Source organism: Tribolium castaneum, chromosome 4, assembly GCF_031307605.1.
Source record: "Tribolium castaneum strain GA2 chromosome 4, icTriCast1.1, whole genome shotgun sequence".
Classification (NCBI taxonomy): domain Eukaryota; kingdom Metazoa; phylum Arthropoda; class Insecta; order Coleoptera; family Tenebrionidae; genus Tribolium; species Tribolium castaneum.
Window position 1 is genome coordinate 13,371,999 of NC_087397.1, and position 26,870 is coordinate 13,398,868.

The 26,870-nt window shown below is 27.0% G+C and overlaps 1 long non-coding RNA gene across 1 annotated transcript; it reads right to left on the bottom strand.

The window, feature by feature from the left end:
* Positions 1-3,235: 3,235 nt before the first annotated feature.
* Positions 3,236-7,580, bottom strand: LOC135265925 (uncharacterized). Its single transcript, XR_010333799.1, has 2 exons — positions 7,190-7,580; positions 3,236-6,711 (listed from the first exon to the last, which is right to left on the bottom strand). It is a non-coding gene; the product is annotated as an uncharacterized LOC135265925 (long non-coding RNA).
* Positions 7,581-26,870: the final 19,290 nt, after the last annotated feature.

Sequence of the window (26,870 nt, forward strand, 5' to 3'; positions counted from 1 at the left end):
AATAAAATGTTTGAAATACTAAAATTATACTAAATTAATTGTGTTTAACACTTTAGTAGAGGAAAAAGGAGAAGACATAAAAGTCACTAAAGGTTTCAAAGTCGTCTTTAATCGTCATACTAATAACAATAACATTAACAATAATAATACTAATAGTACTAAATTTGCTTGTATGCAAACGCTTAATTAAGGTGACAGTTTTTTGGTTTCTTGCTTATATCTCGAAAACAGTTACTCCTATCAATTTTTATCTTTTTACTAAAATTAAAGCTGATAAAATTTTCTACAAAATAGTTATTTGCATTTTTCTTGTAGGACCAAGTATAAGCGAGTTATAAAGATGGATATAAATAATATTTAACAAAAATTTGCTTTAAAATAAAATGTTTGAAATACTGAAATTAAACTAAATTAACTGTGTCTAACACTTTAGTAGAGAAAAAGGAGAAGACATAAAAGTCACTAAAGGTTTTAGAGTCGTCTTTAATCGTCATATTAATAACAATAACCTTAATAATAATAATACTAATAGTACTAAATTTGCTTGTATGCAAACGCTTAACTAAGGTGACAGTTTTTTGGTTTCTTGCTTATATCTCGAAAACAGTTACTCCTATCAATTTTTATCTTTTTACTAAAATTAAAGCTGATAAAATTTCCTACAAAATAGTTTTTTGCATTTTTCATGTAGGACTAACCATAAGCGAGATATAAGTTTAAAAATAATCAATATTTAAAAAAAAGTGCTTTAACAAAAAATGTCTTGTGATTTAAAATACACTTAATTTATTGGGTCCAATACTTTATTAGAAGAAAAAGGAGGTGACTTAAAAGTCACTGAAGTCTTCAGAGTTGTTTTTAAATGCTGCATTTTCGTCTACGTCTCAAACATTGAAAACTGAATTACATTTTTGTTCAGTAACTGTTACAGTTTTCACTTTGGTTTTTTGCTTATATCTCGAAAACAGTTACTCCTATAAATTTTTATCTTTCCTTTAAAATTAAAGCTGATAAAATTTCCTACAAAAAGTTATTTGCATTTCTTTTGTAAGACCAACGATAAGCGAGTTATAGAGTTGGATATAAATAATCTTTAACAAAAATTTGCTTTAAAATAAAATGTTTGAAAAACCGAAATTAAACTAAATTAATTGGGTCTAACACTTTAGTAGAGGAAAAACGAGTAGACGTAAAAGTCCCCAAAGTCTTCAGAATCGTTTTTAATCGTCATATTAATAACAATAACATTAATAATAATAATACTAATAGTACTAAATTTGCTTATATGCAAACGCTTAATTAAGGTAACAGTTTTTTGGTTTTTTGCTAATATCTCGAAAACAGTTACTCCTATCAATTTTTATCTTTTTACTAAAATTAAAGCTGATAAAATTTCCTACAAAATAGTTATTTGCATTTTTCATGTAAGACTAACCATAAGCGAGATATAAGTTTAAAAATTATTAATATTTAAAAAAAAAGTGCTTTAACAGAAAATGTCTTGTGATTTAAAACAAACTTAATTTATTGGGTCCAATACTTTATTAGAAGAAAAAGGAGGTGACATAAAAGTCGCTGAAATCTTCAGAGCCGTTTTTAAATGCTGCATTTTTGTCATCGTCTCAAACATTGAAAACTGAATTACATTTTTGTTCAGTAACAGTTACAGTTTTCTTATTGGTTTTTTGCTTATATCTCGAAAACAGTTACACCTATCAAATTTTATCTTTCTTTCAAAATTAAAGCTGATAAAATTTCCAACAAAGTAGTTATTTGCATTTTTCTTGTGGGACCAAGCATTAGTGAGTTATAGAGATGGATATAAATAATATCTAACAAAAATTTGCTTTAAAATAAAATGTTTGAAAACCTGAAATTAAACTAAATTAATTGTGTCTAACACTTTAGTGGAGGAAAAAGGAGAAGACATAGAAGTCACTAAAGGTTTCAGAGTCGTCTTTAGTCGTCATATTAATAACAATAACATTAATAATAATAATACTAATAGTACTAAATTTGCTTATATGCAAACGCTTAATTAAGGTAACAGTTTTTTGGTTTCTTGCTTATATCTCGAAAACAGTTACTCCTATCAATTTTTATCTTTTTACTAAAATTAAAGCTGATAAATTTTCCTACAAAATAGTTATTTGCATTTTTCATGTAGGACTAACCATAAGCGAGATATAAGTTTGAAAATAATTCATATTTAAAAAAAAGTGCTTTAACAGAAAATGTCTTGTGATTAAAATACACTTAATTTAATGGGTCCAATACTTTATTAGAAGAAAATGGAGGTGACATAAAAGTCAACAAAGTCTTGAAAGTAGTTTTTAGTCGTCATATTAATAACAATAACATTAATAATAATAATACTAATAGTACTAAATTTGCATTTATGCAAGCGCTTAATTAAGGTAACAGTTTCTTGCTTATATCTCGAAAACAGTTACTCCTATCAATTTTTATCTTTTTTTCAAAATTAAAGCTGATAAAATTTCCTACAAAATAGTTATTTGCATTTTTCATATAGGACTAACCATAAGCGAGATATAAGTTTGAAAATAATTAATATTTAAAAAAAAAGTGCTTTAACAGAAAATGTTTTGTGATTTAAAATACACTTAATTTATTAGGTCCAATACTTTATTAGAAGAAAAAGGAGGTGACATATAAGTCACTGAAGTCTTCAGAGTCGATTTTAAATGCTGCATTTTCGTCTTCGTCTCAAACATTGAAAACTGAATTACATTTTTGTTCAGTAACAGTAACAGTTTTCTTATTGGTTTTTTGCTTATATCTCGAAAACAGTTACTCCTATCAATTTTTATCTTTCTTTTAAAATTAAAGCTGATAAAATTTCCTACAAATTAGTTATTTGCATTTTTCTTGTAGGACCAACCATAAGCGAGTTATAGAGTTGGATATAAATAATATTTAACAAAAACTTGCTTTAAAATAAAATGTTTGAAAAACTAAAATTAAACTAAATTAATTGTGTCTAACCATGGAGGTAAGATAAAGAGGAGACAGCATCGCAGCACTTTCACTGTAGCGTGTTGTGAAGCCGATTAACGCCGGGAGAGGGGAATGCGGGACCAAGAGGGGACAATGTTTTCCTCCATCGCAGGTGCAAAAGGCAGTGGCGTAGCATATTTAATTGCCAAAAGGGGTTCATACTTCATAGAGTATTTTAGTGGGAAAAATTTTATGAAGTTAAAAGAAAACAAACATAAAACTGTAATTATTTTATTCTTGTAAAAAAGACATGTATAATCCATACATACAGAGTGTTATTTTAAACGAGCAATTACGAGTATCCCAGCAAATAAACAAAAAATTGTAAAATCCCAAAATCGATAGTAAGTTAGAAACAATTGACTTAAAAGACACAAATCCGTGCAGTTGACTCGGAATAATAAGCTGAGGATCTAGGAAATTTATCATTTGATCGTAGAATAGGTTTTCCATGATCTTAAGAACCAGTGAAGTTTAAGTGACAGGAGAATGGGATTTTTATGCGCTAATAATGTTAATAAAATAATAAATAACTTAGAATATAGAATAATAATAATTTAGAACAGGGAACAACAGAATAAATTTTCACGATTACAATAAAGTAAAACTAATTGATTTAAATGTTCCATCGTTAAACGTCGATGCTTATCCGTAAGTATATTTTTTTGTTTATTTATGAGATATCCACGGTGGCCCGTTAAAAAATACCCTGTAAAAAATTGTCCCTACTAACTGAGTCAGGTTTAAGCACCTTCTAATAGAAAATCAATGAAAATAAGATAAAAAACAAGCATTGTTTACTGGTTTTTAAACAGAATTGTCTTATTAAGACTGGTTCTTATTCTATCTATTTTATCAACACTTTTTCTAGCTTCGTGATGAATACGTAATTTAAAATAACCTTTTAATATTAATTTTACTAATTTATGGAAGTGGTTATCCAAAGGATCGTCATCATATAAATGATCTCCGAAGACATCCATGACCGACGACGGTAGATTACGCATAGTATTAACAATTAAGATTTGAGGTAAATTTTCAATATTTTTGTTAAAAATCCCAGTTGTTTTGTGAAAATATCGGAAATATTTTTCCGCATTTTGGCAAACGCTGACTACCATTTGCGACGCCCTGTAAAGATGTCGGTACTCTTTCTGCTGCTGCAGTTTAGAAAATGTCCTATCACCTTCCAACAACCGCAGACACTGCATACAAGTTACAGATTTGTTAAGAGACTTTACAACAAATCCGGAGATATACGACACCACATCTAAAACATAATCCGTTAAATCCCAAGACGAAGATTGGGATTGGAAATCAAATTCGTCCATATATTTTAACTCTTCTTCAAATGAAACAATGTTTTCTTCCCCACTTGCATTTGTGGTAACACCTCTACTACTGCAGTTTAAAATTGTTGTTGAATCTAAATTTATGACGTTGCCCGTGTCGCCACTTTTAATTTCGTGATGGACAATTAATCGTTTATATGCGGCCTCAAATTGTCTAGCAGTGGGATTATTGTTAAACCCTCCTTTACTGCGGATAGCCCCAAAAAATAATTCCAAGTGGTCTTGTGACAGCTTGTAGGTTGAAATATATTTCAAAAAGCCTTTTTCTTCTACATAGTGTTCATAATACTGGATAAGACTTTCTATACAAATCATAAAGCCTAAAAAACCTGTCTTCCGACCAGAATTTAAAATTGCTCTGTTATTTATTTTTAACTGCTTTATATATTCCTTAATCTCAATTAAATACCTAAAAAACTCGTTTTTGGTAACAGGTGAAAGCGGCTTTTTATAAAAATATTTAGCTAGTCTATTTTTTGAGTTAAACATATCAAATAAATCATTAAAAATTTTAATAAACTTCGCTGTTGCAGCTGCACCTATAAAATCAGTTTTCCCGCTTTCTTTTAAAAATAATAAAGCATCAGACACACTCTTGCTCAAGGTTTGGGCAGCAAGTCTCACTTTCATTTTTTCTTTTGCGAATTTAATGTGACGAGTTCTTATTTTTGTCCCGGCATGTAAACCTTCTTCACACTGTAACTCAACAAGTTTTTCCAGAAATTTCCATTCAATTTTACCACCATCGCCATCAGTAATTAATGAATATGTTGCCAAACAATTTCTTACAAGCTTCAGCATATGACAAGCATCTGGAAATATGAAAATTAAATCATCTGTGATAGGATGTTGAAACGACGTTTTAAGTGAATTGAATTCCGCAAAATCTGCTCCCAAAATTTGAACCATCTGAAAATTCGCTGGGGCTCCATCAAACGTAACTGATAATACAGTAACGCCACTTTCATGTACAAACTGAAGACATGACTTGACAAGCGAAGCTTTTTCACTGGCACATAAACCATTTATAAGAAAATATCCAATGGGTATTTTCCATGTCCCATTTACGTTTACAAGCATAAAAACCAGAACTTCTTTTGCTTCTGGAAGTGTATCAGCACTAATATTTGTACCAATATCAACATATCCCGTAAATTTTTTTCCAGTCCATTCTATTTGTTTTCTGATCGACATTTCGTCGAGCACAAGGTTACAGACTATTTTATTGTTCTTACATTCGACATCTTTCGTTTTTATTTTTAAAGCATTTAACGCTTCTTTTGTCCACCCTGGGGATCCATCCACTGACTGATACCACTTTGAGATAGTGTTAAGATGCGGTAAAGATCGATTAAAAGTCTGTCGAACAAAGTTGTATGCTTTCGGTGAATAAAAGCTAAGCGTAAGAGCAAAGGATCTTAACGCTGGTGTATATTTCTGTTTTGTAGGCCCTTTCAACATTCGTCTAAAAATATCCGCAGCAGTTGAAGGCAACGATGACATAATAGTAGATTCAGCGTTTTCAGTAATCAAGCGTTTTTCCTTTAAAACATCTACAAGCGATTTTAAGGAATTTACTCGTAACCGTAATCTTCGCACAGACTGTTGCAACACTTTAACTTTTTTATTTTGACATTGCAATTTACTTTTCATTATTCGAAAATGTCGTTTTGCTTTTCTTGGTGTTGAAAAATCTGAGCTACTCAGAAATCCCACACTAAATCTTCTTCTTTTTTTGGTTTCACTTGTCGTAACGACACGTACTTGCTTAGTAAGTAATCTTTCAGTCTCAGAAGCTGTTAAAGTTGAAGAGGAAGGAAGAGACCGTACCCCCAAGGATTCACTTGAATCCTTTTGTTGAGAAAGATCAGAGTCTTTATGTACCTCCTGACTAACTAATCGTTTAGTCTCAGAAGCTGTTAATGTTCCAGAGGAAGGAAGAGACCGTACCCCCAAAGATTCACTTGAATTCTTATGTTGAAGGAGATTAGATTCTTTACGGAGTTCGTCCTCAGCTTCACTTGCGGTCAGGGTGCTGCTGCTAGATGACTTGAGAGTTGAAAGATCAGCTTCATCGTAACTTCTTTTATTTGATTTAGGAGATGTTACTGACGTTTCTACGCTTGTCGAATCAGAACTACTTAAATCTTTGTCAGTGGTATCAATTGGAATTGCTCCCTTTTTCAATACTTTCTTTTTAGTGACGCCCAGATACTCAAAATCTGTCTCTAGAAAATGATTTGCGCAAATTAACGCGTGTTTAGGAGCAGTTTCCTCAGCATTAAAAGGTAAACCAACACTCGAGAACCAGATTCTTCTAATACTTGGGTCAACTGGTATCCTATAAATAAATTTTTTTGTACATTGTTATTTCAGTAACAGTAACTAAATATTTTTGTTTAAAAATTTTGAGAATGGATATTAGTGGCATTACTAATCATTAAAAAACTAAAAAAAAAATTATTCTTACTAAGATGCAGCAGCTCGTAAACTTTGCAAAAAACGCATACATTAATATATGTTTGTAAGAAAAGCAAACCCGTTAACTTTGTTTTAAAGATATGTTTTAATATTTACATGATTTATTATTCAGTTGTTCAAAAAGAGTTGTAGGAAAACATTTTCTTTGAGACAAGAAAACCCACCATTTCAAAGAGAAAATTAATTCTGAAAATTGATATTTGTTGCTAAAGGTTTGAAACGGACCATACATGTTAAACTGTAGCTTTTAGACAAATTTTGTATAGAACGACTAATTTGTCAAATTGAATAGCCCTTTATAAAACAAATACCTACACCACTGACCTACAAGTACTCACCTGTGGAATGATAAATTCAAACTCGTGTTACTAACTATTTTACAAACGAAACACTGCCGTGGCATTGTTCTGTTACAATCAGTATATATTTTTTAGTCACTATAAACTCACTTTCACCACAAATTACGCTCAAATTCGCCTACTTCACTATTGTAAACAAACGGCCGCCATTATCCTTCACTGGATGTTCACTGGCAATATTGGTAATGCAGCGTTGTCGGATTGTTACTTAGTGCATCGCATATCCGGAAATCCACGAACACTCTTACCGCTTCAGCTCACTATGCAGTAACATACCAACATGTAAACATAGCCGATATGGCAACGTCAATGTTTATGTACATTAGAATGTGAAGTCTCGCGGACTTCACTTCCAAATACACATTGCGGAGCCTTGTGTCTAACACTTTAGTAGAGGAAACGGTAAAAGACATAAAAGTCACTAAAGGTTTCAGAGTCGTCTTTAGTCGTCATATTAATAACAATAACATCAATAATAATAACACTAATAGTACTAAATTTGCTAACATGCAAACACTTAATTAAGGTTGATAGGAGTAACTGTTTTCGAGATATAAGCAAGAAACAAAAAAACTGTTACCTTAATTAAGCGCTTGCATATAAGCAAATTTAGTACTACTAGTATTGTTATTATAAATGTTATTGTTACTAATATGACGACTAAAGACAACTCTAAGACTTTAGTGATTTTTTGTCTCCTCCTTTTTCCGCTACTAAAGTGTTAGACACAATTAATTTAGTTTAATTTCAGTTTTTCAAACATTTTATTTTAAAGCAAATTTTTGTTAAATATTAAAAACTATAAAATGGCTTAGATTGCCTAAAAACACAGATCACACATGATCTTTTGCATATAAATGAGAAAACGCTCATCTAACACAAAATAAGCTTCATTTTTGCTTAAAAAACTAAGCTTACTTTTATTACTATTATTATTATTTTTATTATTATTATTATTATTACTATTATTTTTATTATTATTATTACTATGATTATTATTATTATTATTATTATTATTATTAAAAACTGATTATAACTTTTGTATAGTAAATGTTTTTGTACCAGTTATTAATTTCTTGTCTAAAAACACAGAACACAGATCACAGATGATCTCTTGCATAGAAATGAGAAAACGCTCAGATAACACGAAATAAGCTTTATTTTTGCTTAGAAAAACTAAGCTTTAATTTAGAAAGAAATTCATTATTATAAGTATTATTATCATTATTATTATTATTATTATTATTATTTTTATTATTACTATTATTATTATTATTATTATTATTGTTACTATTATTATTATTATTATTATTATTATTATTATTATTATTATTATTAAAAACCGATTATAACTTTTGTATAGTAAATGTTTTTATACCAGTTTTAAAATGAGTGATTTATTTTAGACAATTTCTTGCCTAAAAACTATAAAATGGCTTAGATTGCCTAAAAACACAGATCACACATGATCTTTTGCATAGAAATGAGAAAACGCTCATGTAACACACAAGATAAGCTCCATTTTTTCTTATTAAAAGTATTATTATTATTATTACTTTTGTTACTATTACTATTATTATTATTATTATTATTATTATTATTATTATTATTATTATTATTATTATTATTATTATTATTAATATTAACTTTTGTATAGTAAATGTTTTTATACCAGTTTTAAAATGAGTTATTAATTTTAAACAATTTCTTGCCTAAAAACACAGATCACAGATGATTTCTTGCATAGAAATGAGAAAACGCTCATAACACACAAAATAAGCTTCATTTTTGCTTAGAAAACTAAGCTTACTTTTATTACTATTATTATTATTATTAATATTATTATTATTATTATTATTATTATTATTATTATTATTATCATTATTATTATTATTATTATTATTATTATTATTATTATTATTAAAAAATTATATTAAACAGACAGAAAACGTCGTATTCTGACACAAAAAAACGAATTACGTTATAGACTTGACGAGAACGGCGTATCTCGGACTCTTATAGGACTTTTATAGGGTCAAAAAGTATCAGTTTGGATTAAAATAAATTATTTTTGTTGACTCTCAGTCTGAATTGTTCATCAGTTCAAACAAAAACGGCTTATTTTAGACGATCTTTTGCTTTGAACACGAAAACTTACATCGAACAGACTAAATACGTATTAATCTGGCATAAAAGAGCAATTTATGTATCACTTTGGATAAAGGCAGCTAATCCTATTCGTTTCATTGCTTAAAATAGACAAAATTGTTAATAAATCTAACAAAAACGCTGTATTCTAGCACAAAATACTAATTACATTATAGTTTCGACGAGAATAGCTTATTTGGAATGATTCTATGCTTCCAAACGAGTAAATTTTTATTAAACAGATGCCAAACATCATGTTTTGTTCTATAAAGACATTTTATATTGCAGTTTGTATTAAAACAAAATATTTTCGTTGATTCTTTGTTAGAGGCAGCAAACCTAACATTAAAGAATCTGAAAACTTTGTATTCGGACACAAACCACCGAATTTTGTATCAGTTTAGACAAAAACGGTTGATTTTCGACAATATTTTGCTTTGAACAAGAAAACTTATATCAAACTGACTAAAAACGTCTTATTTTAGCACAAAACAAACGATTCGCGTTATAGTTTAACGAGAGCTGTTAATTTCAAACGGTTCTATGCTTTGAAACGAGTAAACTTTCAGTGAACAGAGGAAAAACATCTTATTTCGCCTTTTAAAAACGATTCAAGCCACAGTTTGGATAAAAACCAATTATTTTCGTTAATTCATTGTTACAAACAAGAAACCTTACATCAAAGTATCTGAAAACCCCTTATTCAGGCACAGAAATTCGAATTACGTTTCAGACTGGACAAAAACTGCTTACTTTAGACGATCCTTTGTTTTGAATACAAACTTACATTAAAAAGATTAAAAACGTCTTATTCTGGCTGAAAACTGCAAATTATATATTACTCTAGATAAAAGCAATTTATCCTGATTACTTCTTTACTTAGAATAGAGCAAACTTGTATAAAACTTAATGAAAACTTTAAATTTCGTCTCAAAGAAATAATTTACGTTATAGTTTTGACCAGCACTATTTATTTCAAACGATTTTATGATTCGAAACTAATGAACTTTTATGGGGCAGATGCAAAACCACATATTACCATATAAAGCGTTGTTTTAAAGCAAATTATTATCTTTTGCAACAAGAAATTTCACGTCAAAAAACTGAAAACTTCGTATCCATGCACAAATATCGAATTACGTATCAGTTTAGGCAAATACAGCTTATTTTAAACGATTCCTTGCTATAAACAAGAAAAATTTTATCAAACATATTGAAAACGTCTTATTCTCGAAAATAAGAGCAAATTATGTATCAGTTTTAACAAAAGCGGATTACTCTGTTTGATTCTATGCTTAGAGTAGAGTAAACTACCATAAAACGTAATGAAAACTCTATATTCAAGATCAAAAGAACAAATTGCGTCATAGTTTTGACAAAAAAAAATATTTCGGACGACTACATACTTCAAAGTAAGCAAACTTTAATTGAGCAAGTGCTAAAGCTAATACTTTGCTTTAAAATAACGATTTATGTGGTTATATGGTATTTTGCATCTGTCCTATAAAAGTTTACTCGTTTCGCTCCATTGAATCATTCGAAATAAATTATTTTGACACAACAACAACGAAAATAATTTGTTTTTGTTTAAACTGAAACATAAGTCGCTTTTATAAAACGAACTAAGACGTTTGGCATCTGTTTAGTGAAAGTTTTATCGTTTGGGGGCATAAAATCGTTTGAAATTAGCAGTTCTGGTCAAAACTATAACGTAAATTATTTCTTTAAGACGAAATTTAAAGTTTTCATTAAGTTTTATACAAGTTTACTCTATTCTAAGTAAAGGAGTAATCAGGATAAATTGCTTTTATCAAGAGTAATATATAATTTGCAGTTTTCAGCCAGAATAAGACGTTTTTAATCATTTTAATGTAAGTTTTTGTATTCAAAACAAAGGATCGTCTAAAGTAAGCAGTTTTTGTCCAGACTGAAACGTAATTCGAATTTCTGTGCCTGAATAAGGAGTTTTCAGTTACTTTGATGTAAGGTTTCTTGTTTGTAACAATGAATTAACGAAAATAATTGGTTTTTATCCAAACTGTAGCATGAATCGTTTTTAAAAGGCGAAATAAGATGTTTTTCCTCTGTTCAGTGAAAGTTTACTCGTTTCAAAGCATAGAACCGTTTGAAATTAACAGCTCTCGTTAAGACTAAAACGCAAATCTTTTGTTTTGTGCTAAAATAAGACGTTTTTAGTCAGTTTGATATAAGTTTTTTTGTTCAAAGCAAAATATTGTCGAAAATCAACCGTTTTTGTCTAAACTGATACAAAATTCGGTGGTTTGTGTCCGAATACAAAGTTTTCAGATTCTTTAATGTTAGGTTTGCTGCTTCTAACAAAGAATCAACGAAAATATTTTGTTTTAATACAAACTGCAATATAAAATGTCTTTATAGGACAAAACATGATGTTTGGCATCTGTTTAATAAAAATTTACTCGTTTGGAAGCATAGAATCATTCCAAATAAGCTATTCTCGTCTAAATTATAATGTAATTAGTATTTTGTGCTAGAATACAGCGTTTTTGTTAAATTTATTAACAATTTTGTTTATTTTAAGCAATGAAACGAATAGGATTAGCTGCCTTTATCCAAAGTGATACATAAATTGCTCTTTTATGCAAGATTAATACGTTTTTAGTCTGTTCGATGTAAGTTTTCTTGTTCAAAGCAAAAGATCGTCTAAAATAAGCCGTTTTTGTTTGAACTGATGAACAATTCAGACTGAGAGTCAACAAAAATAATTTGTTTTAATCCAAACTGATACTTTTTGACCCTATAAGAGTCCTATAAGAGTCCGAGATACGCCGTTCTCATCAAGTCTATAATGTAATTCGTTTTTTTGTGTCAGAATACGACGTTTTCTGTCTGTTTAATATAAGTTTTTAATAATAATAATAATAATAATAGTAATAATGATAATAATAATATAAATAATAGTAATAATAATAATAATAATAATAATAATAATAATAATAATATTAATAATAATAATAATAAAAATTATAATAGTAATAAAAGTAAGCTTAGTTTTCTAAGCAAAAATAAAGCATATTTTGTGTTATATGAGCGTTTTCTCATTTCTATGCAAAAGATCATGTGTGATCTGTGTTTTTAGGCAATCTAAGCCATTTTATAGTTTTTAGGCAAGAAATTGTCTAAAATAAATCACTCATTTTAAAACTGGTATAAAAACATTTACTATACAAAAGTTATAATCGGTTTTGATAATAATAATAATAATAATAATTATAATAATAATAATAATAATAATAATAATAATAGTAATAAAAGTAAGCTTAGTTTTCTAAGCAAAAATGAAGCTTATTTTGTTAGTTATATGAGCGTTTTCTCATTTCTATGCAAGAAATCATCTGTAATCTGTGTTTTTAGGCAAGAAATTGTCTAAAATTAATAACTCATTTTAAAACTGGTATAGAAACATTTACTATACAAAAGTTAATAATAATAACAATAATAATAATAATAATAATAATAATAATAATAATAATAATAATAATAGTAATAGTAACAAAAGTAATAATAATAATACTTTTAATAAGGAAAAATAAAGCTTATTTTGTGTGTTACATGAGCGTTTTCTCATTTCTATGCAAAAGATCATGTGTGATCTGTGTTTTTAGGCAATCTAAGCCATTTTATAGTTTTTAGGCAAGAAATTGTCTAAAATAAATCACTCATTTTAAAACTGGTATAAAAACATTTACTATACAAAAGTTATAATCGATTTTTAATAATAATAATAATAATAAAAATAATAATAATAGTAATAAAAATAATAATAATAGTAATAAAAGTAAGCTTAGTTTTCTAAGCAAAAATGAAGCTTATTATGTGTGTTATATGAGCGTTTCCTTATTTCTATGCAAGAGATCATCTGTGATCTGTGTTTTTAGGCAAGAAAAATGCAAATAACTATTTTGTAGGAAATTTTATCAGCTTTAATTTTGGTGAAAAGTTAAAAATTGTTAGGAGTAACTGTTTTCGAGATATAAGCAAAAATCAAAAAAACTGTTACCTTAATTAAGCGCTTGCATATAAGCAAATTTAGTACTTCTAGTATTGTTATTATTAATGTTATTGTTATTAATATGACGACTAAAGACAACTCTAAGACTTTATTGACTTTTGTGTCTCCTCCTTTTTCCTCTACTAAAGTGTTAGACACAGTTAATTTAGTTTAATTTCAGTATTTCAAACATTTTATTTTAAAGCAAATTTTTGTTAAATATTATTTATATCCATCTTTATAACTCGCTTATACTTGGTCCTACAAGAAAAATGCAAATAACTATTTTGTAGAAAATTTTATCAGCTTTAATTTTAGTAAAAAGATAAAAATTGATAGGAGTAACTGTTTTCGAGATATAAGCAAGAAACCAAAAAACTGTTACCTTAATAAAGCGTTTGCATATAAGCAAATTTAGTACTATTAGTATTATTATTATTAATGTTATTGTTATTAATATGACGACCAAAAACGACTCTGAAGACTTTGGTGACTTTTATGTCTTCTCCTTTTTCCTATACTAAAGTGTTAGACACAATTAATTTAGTTTAAATTCAGTTTTTCAAACATTTTATTTTAAAGCCAATTTTTGTTAAGTATTATTTATATCCAACTCTATAACGCGCTTACGGTTGGTCCTACAAAAGAAATGCATTTAACTATTTTGTAGGAAATTTTATCAGCTTTAATTTTGAAAAAAAGATAAAAATTGATAAGAGTAAATGATTTCGAGGTATAAGCAAAAAACCAAAGTGAAAACTGTTACAGTTACTAAACAAAAATGTAATTCAGTTTTCAATGTTTGAGACGATGACAAAAATGCAGCATTTAAAAACGACTCTGAAGACTTCAGTGACTTTTATGTCACCTCCTTTTTCTTCTAATAAAGTATTGGACCCAATAAATTAAGTGTATTTTCAATCACAAGGCATTTTCTGTTAAAGCACTTTTGTTTTAAATATTAATTATTTTCAAACTTATATCTCGCTTATGGTTAGCCCTACATGAAAAATGCAAATAACTATTTTGTAGGAAATTTTATCAGCTTTAATTTTAGTAAAAAAATAAAAATTGATAGAAGGAACTGTTTTCGAGATATAAGCAAGAAACCAAAAAACTGTTACCTTAATTAAGCGCATGCATATAAGCAAATTTAGTACTATTAGTATTATTATTATTAATGTTATTGTTATTAATATGACGACTAAAAACGACTCTGAAGACTTTGGTGACTTTTATGTCTTCTCCTTTTTCCTCTACTAAAGTGGTAGACCCAATTAATTTAGCTTAATTTCGATTTTTCAAACATTTTATTTTAAAGCAAATTTTTGTTAAATATTATTTATATCCAACTCTATAACTCGCTTATGGTTGGTCCTACAAAAAAATGCAAATAAATATTTTGTAGGAAATTTTATCAGCTTTAATTTTGAAAAAAAGATAAAATTGATAGAAGTAACTGTTTTCGAGATATAAGCAAGAAACCAAAAAACTGTTACCTTAATTAAGCGTTTGCATATAAGCAACTTTAGTACTATTAGTATTATTATTATTAATGTTATTGTTATTAATATGACGGCTAAAGACGACTCTGAAACCTTTAGAGACTTTTATGTCTTCTCCTTTTTCCTCCACTAAAGTGCTAGACACAATTAATTTAGTTTAATTTCAGTTTTTCAAACATTTTATTTTAAAGCAAATTTTTGTTAGATATTATTTATATCCATCTCTATAACTCGCTTATGCTTGGTCCTACAAGAAAAATGCAAATAACTACTTTGTTGGAAATTTTATCAGCTTTAATTTTGAAAAAAAGATAAAATTTGATAGGTGTAACTGTTTTCGAGATATAAACAAAAAACCAATAAGAAAACTGTAACTGTTACTGAACAAAAATGTAATTCAGTTTTCAATGTTTGAGACGATGACAAAAGTGCAGCATTTAAAAACGACTCTGAAGACTTCAGTGACTTTTATGCCACCTCCTTTTTCTTCTAATAAAGTATTGGACCCAATAAATTAAGTGTATTTTAAATCACAAGGCATTTTCTGTCAAAGCACTTTTGTTTTAAATATTAATTATTTTCAAACTTATATCTCGCTTATGGTTAGCCCTACATGAAAAATGCAAATAATTATTTTGTAGGAAATTTTATCAGCTTTAATTTTAGTAAAAAGATAAAAATTGATAGGAGGAACTGTTTTCGAGATATAAGCAAGAAACCAAAAAACTGTTACCTTAATTAAGCGTTTGCATATAAGCAAATGTAGTACTACTAGTATTATTATTATTAATGTTATTGTTATTAATATGACGACTAAAAACGACTCTGAATACTTTGGTGACTTTTATGTCTTATCCTTTTTCCTATACTAAAGTGTAAGACTCAATTAATTTAGTTTAATTTCGGTTTTTCAAACATTTTATTTTAAAGCAAATTTTTGTTAAAGATTATTTATATCCAACTCTATAACTTGCTTATGGTTGGTCTTAGAAAAGAAATGCAAATAACTATTTTGTAGAAAATTTTATCAGCTTTAATTTAGAAAGAAAGATAAAAATTGATAGGAGTAATTGTTTTCGAGATATAAGCAAAAAACGAAAGTGAAAACTGTTACAGTTACTGAACAAAAATGTAATTCAGTTTTCAATGTTTGAGACGAAGACGAAAATGCAGCATTTAAAAACGACTCTGAAGACTTCAGCGACTTTTATGTCACCTTCTTTTTCTTCTAATAAAGTATCGGACCCAATAAATTAAGTGTATTTTAAATCACAAGACATTTTCTGTTAAACCACTTTTTTTAAATATTAATAATTTTTAAACTTATATCTCGCTTATGGTTAGTCTTACATGAAAAATGCAAATAACTATTTTGTAGAAAATTTTATCATCTTTAATTTTAGTAAAAAAATAAAAATTGATAGGAGTAACTGTTTTCGAGATATAAGCAAGAAACCAGAAAACTGTTACCTTAATTAAGCGTTTGAATATAAGCAAATTTAGTACTATTAGTATTATTATTATTAATATTATTGTTATTAATATGACGACTAAAAACGACTCTCAAGACTTTGGTGACTTTTATGTCTTCCCCTTTTTCCTCCACTAAAGTGTTAGTCTTAATTAATTTAGTTTAATTTCGGTTTTTCAAACATTTTATTTTAAAGCAAATTTTTGTTAAAGATTATTTATATCCAACTCTATAACTCGCTTATGGTTGGTCCTACAAGAAAAATGCAAATAACTATTTTGTAGGAAATTTTATCAGCTTTAATCTTGAAAGAAGGATAAAAATTGATAGGAGTAACTGTTTTCGAGATATAAGCAAAAAACCAATAAGAAAACTGTAACTGTTACTGAACAAAAATGTAATACAGTTTTCAATGTTTGAGACGAAGACGAAAATGCAGCACTTAAAATCGACTCTGAAGATTTGAGTGACTTTTATGTCACCTCCTTTTTCTTCTAATAAAGTATTGGACCCATTAAATTAAGTGTATTTTATATCACAAGACATTTTCTGTTAAAGCACTTTTTTTTTAAATATTAATTATTTTCAAACTTATATCTCGCTTATGGTTAGTCCTACATGAAAAATGCAAATAACTATTTTGTAGGAAATTTTATCAGCTTTAATTTTGAGAGAAAAATAAAAATTGATAGGAGTAATTGGTTTCGAGATATAAGCAAAAAACCAAAGTGAAAACTGTTACAGTTACTGAACAAAAATGTAATTCAGTTTTCAATGTTTGAGACGAAGACGAAAATGCAGTATTTAAAAACGACTCTGAAGACTTCAGCGACTTTTATGTCACCTCCTTTTTCTTCTAATAAAGTATTGGACCCAATAAATTAAGTGTATTTTAAATCACAAGACATTTTCTGTTAAAGCACTTTTTTTTTAAATATTAATTATTTTCTAACTTATATCTCGCTTATGGTTAGTCCTACATGAAAAATGCAAATTACTATTTTGTAGAAAATTTTATCAGCTTTAATTTTAGTAAATAGAAAAAAATTGATAGGAGTAACTGTTTTCGAGATATAAGCAAGAAACCAAAAAACTGTTACCTTAATTAAGTGCTTGCATATAAGCAAATTTAGTACTAAAAACAACTCTGAAGACTTTGGTGACTTTTATGTCTTCTCCTTTTTTCTCTACTAAAGTGTTAGACCTAATTAGTTTAGTTTAATATCAGTTTTTCAAACATTTTCTTTTAAAGCAAATTTTTGTTAAAGATTATTTATATCCAACTCTATAACTCGCTTATGGTTGGTCCTACAAAAAAATGCATATAACTATTTTGTAGAAAATTTTATCAGCTTTAATTTTGAAAAAAAGATAAAAATTGATAGGAGTAACTGTTTTCGAGATATAAGCAAGAAACCAAAAAACTGTTACCTTAATTAAGCGTTTGCATATAAGCAAATTTAGTACTATTAGTATTATTATTATTAATGTTATTGTTATTAATATGACGATTAAAGACGACTCTGAAACATTTAGTGACTTTAATGTCTTCTCCTTTTTCCTCTACTAAAGTGTTAGACACAATTAATTTAGTTTAATTTCAATTTTTCAAGCATTTTATTTTAAAGCAAATTTTTGTTAAATATTATTAATATCAAACTCTATAACTCGTTTATGCTTGGTTCTACAAGAAAAATGTAAATAACTATTTTTCGGAAATTTTATCAGCTTTAATTTTGGAAAAAAGATAAAATTTGATAGGAGTAACTGTTTTCGAGATATAAGCAAAAAATCAATAAGAAAACTATAACTGTTACTGAACAAAAATGTAATTCAGTTTTCAATGTTTGAGACGAAGACGAAAATGCAGAATTTAATAACGACTCTGAAGGCTTCAGTGACTTTTATGTCTCCTCCTTTTTCTTCTAATAAAGTGTTGGACCTAATAAATTAAGTGTATTTTAAATCACAAGACATTTTCTGTTAAAGCACATTTTTTTTAATTAATAATTATTTTCAAACTTATATTTCGCTATGGTTAGTCCTACATGAAAAATGCAAATAACGATTTGTAGGAAATTTTTTCAGCTTTAATTTTAGTAAAAAATAAAAATCGTTTGGAGTAAATGTTTTCGAGATATAAGCAAAAAACCAAAAAACTGTTACCTTAAATAAGCGCTTGCATATAAGCAAATTTAGTACTACTAGTATTGTTATTATAAATGTTATTGTTATTAATATGACGACTAAAGACAACTCTAAGACTTTAGTGACTTTTATGTCTCCTCCTTTTTCCTCTACTAAAATGTTAGACCCAATTAATTTAGTTTAATTTCAGTTTTTCAAACATTTTATTTTAAAGCAAATTTTTGTTAATGATTATTTATATCCAACTCTATATAAATTAATTGGGTCTAACGCTTTAGTAGAGGAAAAAGGAGGAGACGTAAAAGTCACCAAAGCTGATAAAATTTCCTACAAAATAGTTATTTGCATTTTTCTTGTAAGACCAACCATAAGCGAGTTATAGAGTTGGATATAAATAATCTCTAACAAAAATTTGCTTTAAAATAAAATGTTTGAAAAACCGAAATTAAACTAAATTAATTAAGACTAACACTTTAGTAGAGGAAAAAGGAGAAGACATAATAGTCACCAAAGTCCTGAGAGTCGTTTTTAGTCGTCATATTAATAACAATAACATTAATAATAATAATACTAATAGTACTAAGTTTGCTTATATGCAAGCGCTTAATTAAGGTAACAGTTATTTGGTTTCTTGCTTATGTCTCGAAAACAGTTACTTTTATCAATTTTTATCTTTTTACTAAAATTAAAGCTGATAAAATTTCCTACAAAATAGTTATTTGCAATTTTCGTGTTGGACTAACCATAAGCGAGATATAAGTTTAAAAATTATTAATATTTAAAAAAAAGTGCTTTAACAGAAAATGTCTTGTGATTTAAAATACACTTAATTTATTGGGTCCAATACTTTATTAGAAATAAAAGGAGGTGACATAAAAGTCGCTGAAGTCTTCAGAGTCGTTTTTAATGCTGCATTTACGTCTTCGTCTCAAATATTGAAAACTGAATTACATTTTTGTTCAGTAACTGTAACAGTTTTCACTTTGGTTTTTTGCTTATATCTCGAAAACAGTTACTCCTATCAAATTTTATCTTTCATCCAAAACTAAAGCTGATAAAATTTCCAACAAAATAGTTATTTACATTTTTCTTGTAGGACCAAGCATAAACGAGTTATAGAGTTGGACATAAATAATATTTAACAAAAATTTGCTTTAAAATAAAATGTTTGAAAAACCGAAATTAAACTAAATTAATTAAGTCTAACACTTTAGTATAGGAAAAAGGAGAAGACATAAAAGTCACCACAGTCTTCAGAGTCGTTTTTAGTCGTCATATTAATAACAATAACATTAATAATAATAATAATACTAATAGTACTAAATTTGCTTATATGCAAACGCTTAACTAAGGTAACAGTTTTTTGGTTTCTTGCTTATATCTCGAAAACAGTTACTCCTATCAATTTTTATCTATTTACTAAAATTAAAGCTGATAAAATTTCCTACAAAATAGTAATTTGTATTTTTCATGTAGGACTAACCATAAGCGAGATATAAGTTTGAAAATAATTAATATTTAAAAAAAAAGTGCTTTAACAGAAAATGTCTTGTGATTTAAAATACACTTAATTTATTGGGTCCAATACTTTATTAGAAGAAAAAGGAGGTGACATAAAAGTCACTGAAGTCTTCAGAGTCGATTTTAAATGCTACATTTTCGTCTTCGTCTCAAACATTGAAATTGAATTACATTTTTGTTCAGTGACAGTTACAGTTTTCTTATTGGTTTTTTGCTTATATCTCGAAAACTGTTACTCCTATCAATTTTTATCTTTTTTTCAAGATTAAAGCTGATAAAATTTCCTACAAAATAGTTATTTGCATTTTTCTTGTAGGACCAACCATAAGCGAGTTATAGAGTTGGATATAAATAATCTTTAACAAAAATTTGCTTTAAAATAAAATGTTTGAAAAACCGAAATTAAACTAAATTAATTAAGACTAACACTTTAGTGGAGGAAAAAGGGAAAGACATAAAAGTCACCAAAGTCTTGAGAGTCGTTTTTAGTCGTCATATTAATAACAATAACATTAATAATAATAATACTAATAGTACTAAATTTGCTTATATGCAAACGCTTAATTAAGGTAACAGTTTTTTGGTTTCTTGCTTATATCTCGAAAACAGTTACTTCTATCAATTTTTATTTTTTTACTAAAATTAAAGCTGATAAAATTTCCTACAAAATAGTTATTTGCATTTTTCATGTAAGACTAACCATAAGCGAGATATAAGTTTAAAAATTATTAATATTTAAAAAAAAGTGCTTTAACAGAAAATGTCTTGTGATTTAAAATACACTTAATTTATTGGGCCCAATACTTTATTAGAAGAAAAAGGAGGTGACATAAAAGTCGCTGAAGTCTTCAGAGTCGCTTTTAAATGCTGCATTTTCGTCTTCGTCTCAAACATTGAAAACTGAATTACATTTTTGTTCAGTAACTGTAACAGTTTTCACTTTGGTTTTTTGCTTATATCTCGAAAACAGTTACTTCTATCAATTTTTATTTTTCTTTCAAAATTAAAGCTGATAAAATTTCCTACAAAATAGTTATTTGCATTTATCATGTAGGACTAACCATAAGCGAGATATAAGTTTGAAAATAATTAAAATTTAAAAAAAGAGTGCTTTAACAGAAAATGCCTTGTGATTTAAAATACACTTAATTTATTGGATCCAATAATTTATTAGAAGAAAAAAGAGGTGACATAAAAGTCGCTGAAGTCTTCAAAGTCGTTTTTAATGCTGCATTTTCGTCTTCGTCTCAAATATTGAAAACTGAATTTTATTTTTGTTCAGTAACTGTAACAGTTTTCACTTTGGTTTTTTGCTTATATCTCGAAAACAGTTACTCCTATCAATTTTTATATTTCTTTCAAAATTAAAGCTGATAAAATTTCCAACAAAATAGTTATTTGCATTTCTTTTGTAAGACCAACCATAAGCGAGTTATAGAGTTGGATATAAATAATCTTTAACAAAAATTTGCTTTAAAATAAAATGTTTGAAAAACCGAAATTAAACTAAATTAATTGGGTCTAACACTTTAGTATAGAAAAAAGGAGAAGACATAAAAGTCACCAAAGTCTTCAGAGTCGTTTTTAGTCGTCATATTAATAACAATAACATTAATAATGATAATACTAATAGTACTAAGATTGCTTATATGCAAACGCTTAATTAAGGTAACAGTTTTTTTGTTTCTTGCTTATATCTCGAAAACAGTCACTCCTATCAATTTTTACCTTTTTACTAAAATTAAAGCTGATAAAATTTCCTACAAAATAGTTATTTGCATTTTTCTTGTAGGACCAAGTATAAGCGAGTTATAAAGATGGATATAAATAATATAACACAAAATAAGCTTTATTTTTGCTTAGAAAACTAAGCTTACTTTTATTACTACTATTATTATTATTTTTATTATTATTATTATTATTACTATTATTTTTATTATTATTATTATTATTATTATTATTATTAATATTATTATTATTAAAAACCGATTATAACTTTTGTATAGTAAATGTTTTTATACCAGTTTTAAAATGAGTTATTAATTTTATTCAATTTCTTGCCTAAAAACACATCACAGATGATCTCTTGCATAGAAATGAGAAAACGCTCATATAACACACAAAATAAGCTTCATTTTTGCTTAAAAAACTAAGCTTACTTTTATTACTATTATTATTATTTTTATTATTATTATTACTATTATTATTATTATTATTATTATTAATATTATTATTATTATTATTATTATTATTATTATTATTATTATTATTATTACGCTCATGTAACACACAAAATAAGCTTCATTTTTCCTTATTAAAAGTATTATTATTATTATTACTTTTGTTACTATTACCATTATTATTATTATTATTATTATTATTGTTATTATTATTAATATTAAAAACTTATATTAAACAGATAGAAAACGTCGTATTCTGACACAAAAAAAAATGAATTACGTCATAGACTTGACGAGAACGGCGTATCTCGGACTCTTATAGGGTCAAAAAGGATCAGTTTAGATTAAAACAAATTATTTTTGTTGACTCTCAGTCTGAATTGTTCATCAGTTCAAACAAAAACGGCTTATTTTAGACGATCTTTTGCTTTGAACAAGAAAACTTACATCGAACTGACTATAAACGTATTAATCTGGCAAAAAAGAGCAATTTATTTATCACTTTGGATAAAGGCAGCTAATCCTATTGGTTTCATTGCTTAAAATAAACAAAATTGTTAATAAATCTAACAAAAACGCTGTATTCTAGCACCAAATACTAATTACATTATAGTTTCGACGAGAATAGCTTATTTGGAATGATTCTATGTTTCCAAACGAGTAAATTTTTATTAAACATAAAGACATTTTATATTGCAGTTTGTATTAAAACAAAATATTTTCGTTGATCCTTTGTTAGAAGCAGCAAACCTAACATTTAAGAATCTGAAAACTTTGTATTCGGACACAAACCACCGAATTTTGTATCAGTTTAGACAAAAACGGTTGATTTTCGACAATATTTTGCTTTGAACAAGAAAACTTATAACAAACTGACTAAAAACGTCTTATTTTAGCACAAAACTAAAGATTTGCTTTATAGTCTCAACGAGAGCTGTTAATTTTAAACGGTTCTATGCTTTGAAACGAGTAAATTTTCACTGAACAGAGGAAAAACATCTTATTTCGCCTTTTAAAAACGATTCATGCCACAGTTTGTATAAAAACCAATTATTTTCGTTAATTCATTGTTTCAAACAAGAAACCTTACATCAAAGTAACTGAAAACCCCTTTATTCAGGCACAGAAATTCGAATTACGTTTCTGTCTGGACAAAAACTGCTTACTTTAGACGATCCTTTGTTTTGAATACAAAAACTTACATTAAAAAGATTAAAAACGTCTTATTCTGGCTGAAAACTGCAAATTATATATTACTCTAGATAAAAGCAATTTATCCTGATTACTCCTTTACTTTGAATAGAGTAAACTTGTATAAAACTTAATGAAAACTTTAAATTTCGTCTCAAAGGAATAAATTACGTTATAGTTTTGACCAGCACTGTTTATTTCAAACGATTTTATGATTCGAAACGAATGAACTTTTATGGGGCAGATGCAAAACCACATATTACCATATAAAGCGTTGTTTTAAAGCAAATTATTGCCTTTTGCAACAAGAAATTTCACGTCAAAGAATCTGAAAACTTCGTATCCATGCACAAATATCGAATTACGTATCAGTTTAGGCAAATACAGCTTATATTAAACGATTCTTTGCTATAAACAAAAAAAATTTTATCAAACATATTGAAAACGTTTTGTTCTCGAAAATAAGAGCAAATTATGTATCAGCTTTAACAAAAGCGGATTACTCTGTTTGATTCTATGCTTAGAGTAGAGTAAACTACCATAAAACGTAATGAAAACTCTATATTCAAGCTCAAAAGAACAAATTACGTTATAGTTTTGACAAAAAAAAATTATTTTGGACGATTACATACTTCGAAGTAAGCAAACTTTAATTGAACAAGTGCAAAAGCTAATACTTTGCTTTAAAATAACGATTTATGTGGTAATATGGTATTTTGCATCTGTCCTATAAAAGTTAACTCGTTTCGATCCATTGAATCATTCGAAATAAATTATTTTGACACAACAACAACGAAAATAATTTGTTTTTGTTTAAACTGTAACATGTTTTTATAAAACGAACTAAGACGTTTGGCATCTGTTTAGTGAAAGTTTTCTCGTTTGGGGGCATAAAATCGTTTTAAATTAACAGTTCTGGTCAAAACTATAACGTAAATTATTTCTTTGAGACGAAATTTAAAGTTTTCATTAAGTTTTATACAAGTTTGCTCTATTCTAAGCAAAGGAGTAATCAGGATATACTGCTTTTATCCAAAGTAATACATAATTTGCAGTTTTCAGCCAGAATAAGACGTTTTAATCTTTTTAATGTAAGTTTTTGTATCCAAAACAAAGGATCGTCTAAAGTAAGCAGTTTTTGTCCAGACTGAAACGTAATTCGAATTTCTGTGCCTGAATAAGGGGTTTTCAGTTACTTTGATGTAAGGTTTCTTGTTTGTAACAATGAATTAACGAAAATAATTGGTTTTTATCCTAACTGTGGCATGAATCGTTTTTAAAAGGCGAAATAAGATGTTTTTCCTCTGTTCAGTGAAAGTTTACTCGTTTCAAAGCATAGAACTGTTTGAAATTAACAGCTCTCGTTAAGACTATAACGCAGATCTTTTGTTTTGTGCTAAAATAAGACGTTTTTAGTCAGTTTGATATAAGTTTTCTTGTTCAAAGCAAAATATTGTCGAAAATCAACCGTTTTTGTCTAAACTGATACAAAATTCGGTGGTTTGTGTCCGAATACAAAGTTTTCAGATTCTTTAAAGTTAGGTTTGCTGCTTCTAACAAAGAATCAACGAAAATATTTTGTTTTAATACGAACTGCAATATAAAATGTCTTTATAGGACAAAACATGATGTTTGGCATCTGTTTAATAAAAATTTACTCGTTTGGAAGCATAGAATCATTCCAAATAAGCTATTCTCGTCGAAACTATAATGTAATTAGTATTTTGTGCTAGAATACAGCGTTTTTGTTAGATTTATTAACAATTTTGTCTACTTTAAGCAATGAAACGAATAGGATTAGCTGCCTTTGTCCAAAGTGATACATAAATTGCTCTTTTATGCCAGATTAATACGTTTTTAGTCTGTTCGATATAAGTTTTCTTGTTCAAAGCAAAAGATCGTCTAAAATAAGCCGTTTTTGTTTGAACTGATAAACAATTCCGACTGAGAGTGAACAAAAATAATTTGTTTTAATCTAAACTGATACTTTTTGACCCTATAAGAGTCCGAGATACGCCGTTCTCGTCAAGTCTATAACGTAATTCGTATTTTTGTGTCAGAATACGACGTTTTCTGTCTGTTTAATATAATTTTTTAATAATAATAATAATAATAACAATAATAATAATAATAATAGTAATAGTAACAAAAGTAATAATAATAGTAATATTTTTAATAAGGAAAAATGAAGCTTATTTTGTGTGTTACATGAGCGTTTTCTCATTTCTATGCAAAACATCATGTGTGATCTGTGTTTTTAGGCAATCTAAGCCATTTTATAGTTTTTAGGCAAGAAATTGTCTAAAATAAATCACTCATTTTAAAACTGGTATAAAAACATTTACTATACAAAAGTTATAATCGGTTTTTAATAATAATAATAATAATAATATAAACAATAATAATAATAATAATAATAGTAATAATAATAATAATAATAATAATAATAATAATAATAATAGTAGTAAATAATAATAATAATAATACTTGTAATAATGAATTTCTTTCTAAATTAAAGCTTAGTTTTTCTAAGCAAAAATGAAGCTTATTTTGTGTTATCTGAGCGTTTTCTCATTTCTATGCAAGAGATCATCTGTGATCTGTGTTTTTAGGCAAAAAATTGTCTAAAATTAATAACTCATTTTAAAACTGGTATAAGAACATTTACTATACAAAAGTTATAATCCGTTTTTAATAATAATAATATTAATAATAATAATATTAATAATAATAATAATAATAATAATAGTAGTAATAATAATAAAAATAATAGTAATAATAATAATAATAAAAATAATAATAATAGTAATAAAAGTAAGCTTAGTTTTCTAAGCAAAAATGAAGCTTATTTTGTGTTATATGAGCGTTTTCTCATTTCTATGCAAGAGATCATCTGTGATCTATGTTTTTAGGCAAGAAATTGTCTAAAATTAATAACTCATTTTAAAACTGGTATAAAAACATTTACTATACAAAAGTTATAATCGGTTTTTAATAATAATAATATTAATAATAATAATAATAATAATAATAATAATAATAATAATAATAATAATAATAATAATAATAATAATAATAATAATAGTAATAATAATAATAATAAAAATAATAATAATAGTAGTAATAAAAGTAAGCTTAGTTTTCTAAGCAAAAATGAAGCTTATTTTGTGTTAGATGAGCGTTTTCTCATTTATATGCAAAAGATCATGTGTGATCTGTGTTTTTAGGCAATCTAAGCCATTTTATAGTTTTTAATATTTAACAAAAATTTGCTTTAAAATAAAATGTTTGAAAAACTGAAATTAAACTAAATTAATTGTGTCTAACACTTTAGTAAAAGAAAAAGGAGGAGACATAAAAGTCACTAAAGTCTTAGAGTTGTCTTTAGTCGTCATATTAATAACAATAACATTTATAATAACAATACTAGTAGTACTAAATTTGCTTATATGCAAGCGCTTAATTA